Source organism: Trachinotus anak, unplaced genomic scaffold (assembly GCF_046630095.1).
Source record: "Trachinotus anak isolate AG129_WGS33_773 ecotype Australia unplaced genomic scaffold, CSIRO_AGI_Tana_v1 ptg000021l, whole genome shotgun sequence".
Lineage (NCBI taxonomy): Eukaryota > Metazoa > Chordata > Actinopteri > Carangiformes > Carangidae > Trachinotus > Trachinotus anak.
Genome location: NW_027273872.1, coordinates 11,872,501 through 11,880,827, shown reverse-complemented (window position 1 = coordinate 11,880,827; position 8,327 = coordinate 11,872,501).

Below are 8,327 nucleotides of genomic sequence, written 5' to 3'. Positions count from 1 at the left end.
TGAATCTGTTTATTCTAGGTTGTTGTTGTTGTTGTTGTTGTTGTTGTTTTTTTTTAAGGCGTCTCAGTGAGTAGAATCTAGCTTAGTGTCGTGTGCTTGTGGAGAGCTGTTGCATCATGTTGAAGAGCAGCTTACAGAATATTACAGGCAGGATGGGACTGAGTCAGTGAGCTGCATTCTGTGTACCATCCTGCTGGCTTCATGTACCCAGGGACCTCATTAGTCCGAACGGACCACTCTGTGGTCACTGGTGGCTCCTTTGAGGGCAGGCAGACTGCCACAGGGACCTGCCTCGTACCCGCTGAGGGTTCAGAGCTGAAAGGCCAGAGCCGCAACCTGAGACTCCAAATAGGCTGGCTGCCTCGCTGGGGGAAATCAGGGTGAGGGAGGATGACACATCGGCATGCTCCAACACTTGTTTGGAGTTCAGAAGGTAACAGCAGGTAGACATTCGCCTGCGGCTGCGCCTCAGATTCCAGAGTTTACTGCGCTTAGAGTTTGTTTGTAGAGAAAAGTTTCCTCAGAGAGGAAATCTTTCATCTTTAGACTTGCATTGTTGAATCGATAAAAAAAAACACACATCCACACAAAAAGAAACTTTAAGGGATATTAATTTGACTTACATTTACTCCCGTGGAGCTTTTTCTAACTTTAATCTAACCTTAAAGAAAACAGGAGCCAAATTAACATCTGTTGACTGCAACTCAGTGGCATGCCATCAGGAAATGCACGCACTTGACCAGTTAACGTTAAAAATAGACATAAATTAGAATGGTACTTAAGTGGAAGCGATACTTCCTCCTTAATGTGTTATGTCGTACTACAATTGAGAGTCCACGTTGGTCTGATATTTCACGCATGTGCATTTCCCCATTCGCACTCCATTCCATTTGGTGGCGGTAATGCACCACAAGATATACACAACAGCCAACTGCTGTAAAATTCAAGGAGCAGAGGGAGAAAAAAAGAGGATGGTTAAAGAAGAAAATATAATGTGCGACCGCTTCGTGAGAAGAGGAGGAGGACGCCGTTTGGCGGAATCACATAAATGTGGGTGACACTCGATCTCCTTGCACAACCTCTCTTCAAAACAAGAATCCATTTTGTTGTCTGGAGTATGTGCAGTTTGCGCATTTGCTGTGCATACAGTCCATGTGGTCACAATTTCAAACAGATGAACAGTGACCAGATGAGGACATGTACATGACACGAACCAAAGTGGACTGTCGCAGATTCATGGATGTGGAATGTGTGAATTGGCCTCGTTGAGCAACTTCAGATTTATTTAGTTAATTTACAAATTTGCAGTTAATCATATAACACACCGCCCAAGTCTTTTAATTCCGATCTGCTTTGTAGTTTTCATATTATTATCTTTTCTTTTCTATTACTGCAGGTGTATGGTTCTCTGTGTAAGATCTGCAGTGAGTTTGAGATGTTTGAAACAGCAAATTGAGGCAGGAAAATACAGGATCCTGCACTGTCAGTGGAGTGTGTCATTGTCAGTTAATGGGAGAAAGGCACAGAAAGGTGAAGATGTCCAGGCAGAGTGCAACAAGATTCAGCAGAGAGACTTTCAGCACAGGGAAGAAAGGCAGCACAAAGTCATGAGACAGGACAGGCCCTGAATTTAAGAGAGATTTGCTGCTGCTGCTGCTGCTGTCATGAAAAGGTGTGGAAAGGTTTTACAGCACAACACTGAGACGGTGACATGTGGAGAGACATCAAAGAAAATTTTAAAATCATACAGGTGTTTGACAGTCAAGAAAGAGCTAATTGCAAATATTGAGAATAACTAAACTAGGAATGTTGAGTAGCACATAACGTCTTTTGTTTCACCCACGAAAGTGAGTAAATAGGGTTTAATTCTTGTGTTGCTTTTTTATCTTGAAATAACAAGTATATGCCGTCACTGTAGAATCACAAAAAAAAATGGTTGGACATTTTTAGAATAAGGGATCATTCTGCCAAGATTAAAAGATAATAGGGTAATATTCAATACCTTTAAGAAATACCTTTAGATATGTTGAGACTATGACATACCTGAATCACTAACACAATTTGGCAAATGGTTCAATATCCTATGATGATGAGCTAATTAACTTGTGGTAATGACGTATAATATGTTGAGCGGTTCTCGAGATCTTAAGCTCAATATGTTCCTCATCTAATTCAGCTATGATCATAAATAGTTGACAACTCAAATTTGACAACATAAATGTTACCACAACATAGATCAATATCTCTAGATAATGAAGATCAGTATACGTCAGAGGCAACAGGTGGGTCAATACAAGGGAATGACGAGCATTGAGTAAAATAAATAAATTAAAAATTAAAAATAAATTAAAATAACACATTTGTTAAAATTCACAAAATGACTCAATCATTTGAATAATAAAATGAGTGACTGAATTTAAAGGTTTACAGGTAGTCTTGCCTGTGTTCAGTAACCTGATAGCAGAAAGTATGGAGGACTTGGAGTAGCGGTTCATTCTCCTAAAGGGTTCACTATAAAGCCGGCCTGAGGGCATTACAGTGAACTCACTGGACAGAACATGTTCCGATTGGATGATAATTCCTTCTGCTTTCTGGGCCACTTGTTTCTTCCAAAGGGAGCACAAGTCTCTTTGCTGGATTTAATGTTTGCTCAATTATCCTTGAGCAAACATTCATGATACTATTTAGGCTCTTCTTGTCCTTTAAAGATAGCCCACTGAACCAGCAAATAAAGGAGAGAATTAAAAGACTTTCAATGATTGATTGATAAAAGTTACAGAGTAGTATCACAGACATGAAAGGAGTTAAGCTTCTGCAATAAGTGAATCCTCTGTTGTCCCCTCTTCACAACTGACTCTGTGTTTATATATGTTTATTGTAAGTTGAGAGTTGAACACTGTTCTAAGATGTCAGTCATCTATCATTCAGTCTACAATATAATAATGAAAAACATACCTTGATGTTAATGTGCACATATTGAGAGTCTTAGCCCCCTCCCTCCTAACATATCAGGATGATTTTGGTAAGATGGGAGAACGGCCAGTCTGTGGGAAAGTCTGTTCGTTAACATAAAGTATTTACTTCACCTTGAGTAAACTTGGTTGTTCCTCAGTAACTTAATAAATAAATACATAAAAAACTTACTTTTTCAAATGCAACACTCTTTGATGAAACAGAAACATAACAGACTCCATTTGGCACTGACTAACTAAAAGCTGGTTGGTTGGCTCGATGCAAAGTGTTCAAATGCAACCAGGACTACAAACTCAATTAGTTACCAGTTTATATGCTTTTTTTTTTTTTTTTTTACTTTACTTTACTGAACTCCATTTCTAGTTACACCTTTTAGGTTCTCTGATTTGAGGCACCTGTTGGTCTGTCGTAGTAGTGTGTTGTAGTGATACCTTTTCTCAGCCATCCACCTACAGGTAGTTGGGCCTCTTTTACACTCATAAGAAACCGGCCTGTTGTAAACTCATTCACTTAAACACATGCAACTGCTCGAGACTTGACGGCTACTTTCCATCTCCTACTGACGTCAAACTGTATTGAAGATGTATTGTAGATGTACTTCTTGCTCCGCTACATATATTATTAATGCATTCTGCTCATCTGCTCTCATTTTGCTAATCTCCCAACAAACTTGTCCTTTCAAGATGATCAGCAAGTCAGTGATTTAAGACTGATGAATACAATTTATACACTGTCAGTAAGGCTAATGCCTGTGTAATCGAGGATAATGTTAGATCAGTTTTTGATGACTAAACTCACATAATTCAATACAGTTTTCTAAAGTAAAATCTTAATGCAGCAGCACACATTTATACATGTTCCAACTTTGTAGAAACCACTTGGGGACAGCTGTTTCCTGTTTCAATCACCAGCTGTCATCATATGCCCTGAAAGGACTCTTTGTATGGACTTTATGTTTGGAATCTTTTATTCCGTGTGTGTCTTTTGGATGTTTCCCATGTGTATTTAAGTCTCTGACTGTCCCTCATCTTTTGTCAGAGCTCTGACCTCAATCCCAACCAACACCTGGATGATTAGGGATTAGGGATCATGGGACTGCGGTTAAATAGCATGCCACTTTCAGAGACATTTCATGTGTGTTGTCTGTGCATTTTAAGCTTTTTGTGTGTCATTGCGTGTCTTTTGGTAAAAGTTATTGTTAGGAAGTGCAGTTAGTAAGTAGATAAATGATGTGGCATCAAATGACGGGTGAAAAGCAAAGAATGTGTGGTGATAACACAGAAAGGAAATTGGTGTGTTATTCATTTAAGTTATTCATGCCTGTGGTGAGACCAGGCCTTATCACCCAATACCAAGATCTATAAACACCGTCTCCTGTCTGCAGCATCCTGTTATTGGCTTCACTCTTACATGTCGATGTTAACGTGAACACACTCCACTCTGCAGCTCTCCCTTCTTTTGCCTTGACTGTTTCCATGGCGATATTCAGCTGCTGTTGTCCATTCATACACAAAAAAAAAACTATTAAGCATTCAGAATATGAAGACGCATGTAAACAAATTATCCCGCACTTATCTGTAAAGTGACCAGGATATGAATCAATATCAGAGCGTGTAGGTGTGTTTGTTAAAAATGAATTTCCAATGCTGTCATTCAACCCTGATGTGACGCATGTTATTAAAGTATTATTAAAAAGAAATAACTGAATCATACTTTTGTTTTTACACAAGTATGACAATATTCCATAATCCATATTCCTTTACTCAGTATCACCTCTCCTTTAACTATTCTTCATTGTGGTGTGGTACTGCTGTGTGCAGAATTATGAAATCATAAGGCCTGTCCTCAAAACCCCTGGCTGACTAATAATATTTGGATTTCTGTGACTAATTGCAACTAATTAGTCACAGAAAACCAAAGACAGAGTAAAATCTATGGAGTTGTTTCACCAGGAAGATCTCCTCAGATCTAGGGCTCATTAAGACAAAAACTTACCTGTGTGTATTTTTGAGAAGTCAGACATGATTATCCGCTTGTTTTCTCATTAGCCGAGTATGTGATGATTGATTAGTCAACAAATCAGCTGCAAAGAAACAGCCTTGCTTAATCTGTACACAACAACACTCCAACTCTGACAACAATAAATGTTGATTTGTTAAGATGAAATTGATTTGTCCAAACATGGGCTGAAACTAAAGGTCACCTGGAGGCCCCAGTAAACATTGTGAACAATGCTTAAGTACTTAAGTATCTTTAAAGTCATCTACAACCTGCAAGAGCTTTAAGTTCCCTTAAAGCTGCACACCACTAATTGCTATTTATGGTCACTTAGGGGCAGCAGAACAAGCTGAAAAAAACAACATCTGATGTATTATCAACTTATAAAGTCATTACGGCCAACATGTTTGCATCCACCTGACGAGTGTAAGGGCTCACTGGTTTTCAAACATCTCTCAGCTGAGGAGCCAGATGTTTTTTTTTGTTTTTTGTTTTTTTTATGAGCTTAAGCACTGTTATCTGTTGAGCAGGTAGTGAACAGTGGATTTATGATGGAAACAGGCGAAAAAATTCAGATGATCTGCAACATTAGTTATAACGGGTTGTGAGTTAGTCAGTATGAGCACTTCCTGTAACGACGTTACCCAACGATGGATCGTGTCATTTGATCCATTGTTGATATATCAGGTATTCATTGAAGGGGCTAATTGTGCATTTTGCTATTGCTACATAGCTAGCATTAGCATTAACATTTTATTTACTTTTTTTTACTTACTTAACCATCTAGAAGAAATGTTGTGAGCTCAGCATCAAACTTAATTTATTTACTCACCAAGAGCTGTCCCCAGCAGTGGAAAGCAACGCCAATGTTAGGTCTTCTCTCTGTCATGTCTTTTCTTCCACTGAAGTTAGCATGCTAACCAGCTAGCGACCTATGTTGTCACTTCCTGTTAGCAACTCACTTTAACCTCCAATCTGCCCTAAAGATGTAGCACTGCTCAAAGGGCATATTATAACCTCTTGTCTTGTAAAAGCAACAATGGCTGAAGCTTTTGTCAAGCTGCAATCACCCCCACCTTCTCCCAGCAGAGAAAGCAGCAGAGAAAGTTCTGGTTCAGACACAAAACTAACACTAACTAAAACTAATTATCAACAGAAACCGGATATGAACAGCAGTGGATGAACAACAGTTTGATAAGTGATTGATCGCAATCTTTTCTTCAGCAAAAAATGTAAAGCATTTGCTTCTTTCCAGCTTCTCAAGCCACTTTTTCTGCTCTACCTCCAGGTTTGAATCAGGGCTCAACAGCATGTGGAAGGTGGGCATCTACCCGCCGTGCTCCTCCACTTCTTCAGAAACACCTGACATTTTATCAGCTCGGCTACAAGCTGAGAATGTCAGAAATGTTTTCTTTCTTATTCCTCTGTCTTCAGTCCACTCCTCATTTTCAATCTGCGGGTGTACAGTGTTTGTGTTGCATCTACATTCCAATCCAAGTGTGCGACCTCAGTGTCACTTCGTTTCTGACAACGCAATCAGGTAAAAATGGGTCTGAAATGGCAGATTACTTCAGACGGAGCGGCGAGCGGAGGATGCAGGCGGACTGCAGGCAAATTGCCTCTTTCAGCACTTAAATAAAGGCGAGAGGTCAGGAGAGGCTGAACGAGAGGCTTCACACACACACACACACACACACACACAAACACGTCACCCTCCTCCTCCTCATCCTCCTCCATCCCTCTGTCCTCTTTCTCTGTCTGTCTCTCAATCCAATTCAATTAATCTTTATTGACGTGATGCTTTGATCCAACATGAGCTGAGCTCGGTGTCTCAATTCCAGACCAGTCCATTCAGATTTCACTAGGTTTTAATCTGTGCTCCAGTGAAACTGGTGCGTTACAGGCAGTGTGGCCTTCATGGACACTTGTTTCTCACGATGCAATGCACAAGAGATTGCTACGCAGTGCTGTAAAATGGGACCCCAAAATGTGTAATCACTTGTGTCTCTACAAGCTGTGTAAGGTCATTTTGTTCTTTGTCTATTCTTCCAAAATGTATTCATAATGAAAAGAAATCCAACATTCAAGTGGCCTGCTGATGGCCATCATCCAAGGCAAACTGTATGTAGACAGAGCACACAGGCAGTGAGTTTCTGGCATAAAGGTATAACACTCCTGCACACAGCAAGTCTTACTTACTGCAAGTTGATTATTATTTCTAAGTTCATCAAACTTTTCAGTCTAAAATATCCTCCTCAGGTTGATGAAAGCCTTGATGTCAGATGAGGGTGGTGTATGAAATGAATCAGCAGCAAGTGAGACAATATACAAGTTTTTCTTTTACCGTCTTCAAGTTTCCTAACATGAAATTGGCTTTATAAAGTCACTCTTGGGCCATTTTCTAACAGCAAAGTGCATGAATTTTTAGTATGCTCACTCTCAAACAGTATACTGTACAGTGTTGACTTGCAAAGAGGAGAAATGTGCCTCTCCTTTGGAATTCAATCCCAAACCCAGCAGGACAAATCAGAATAAGGAGGTGGAGGAGAATTCAGCATCTACTGCTACTTAACTAGCTCCGGAGAAACAAACACAACCTGTAGTTTTTCTGGACAGTTAGTGTGGCAGTGGTGTTAGGCAAAACAACATACTGATCATACTGAAAATACCTGCCAACACTCCCATTTTTCTCAGGACTCTTAATTTGAACAGCCTTCATCCTTTATTATAGATAATTGTAATACACACATCCATCTGTTTTATGCTTGTCTGACGTTAACCAAGTTGCCAGATTATGTGTGAAACACAAGCTAGATATGCAATGCACACATAAATTCAATTTCAACCCATCTGTTCCCACAACCTGGCAACCTACAGCCCAATTCAAGTGGTGTGTGCATATCCCATATTTTCAAACCTAAATGTTGGCAGGTATGTATTGAGTGCTAAAGGAAAGGTTTGTTGGGCTGTTTTTGGGCCAGTTTTGGGTCAGTTATGCTCTGGTTAAGGTTTTGTTAGGTCCTAGCACAAGGATGACTTGACTAGGTTCAGGAAAAGTTAATGGTTTGGGTTAAAGTTACTATTTTGTTATGGTTAGGAGAGCTCTGTTGTCATGGTGACAATAATAAACATGTCAGCCGTTGTCACCTCAACATACATCATTTAGAAGGCAGGCGCTGACACAACCGATGCCGTCGCTCAGCTTGGACATTCAGTCTCCAACAATCATGTGAGGTTTTGTATTTGTAAACTGAAAGGAGGAGTAAATGTGTGCGGAGAGCAGATTAGCTAATCTGGCAGTTAACTTCTGGTATTTTAGTAAATCATAGACGAACAGTGGAGTACAAAAGTCTGAG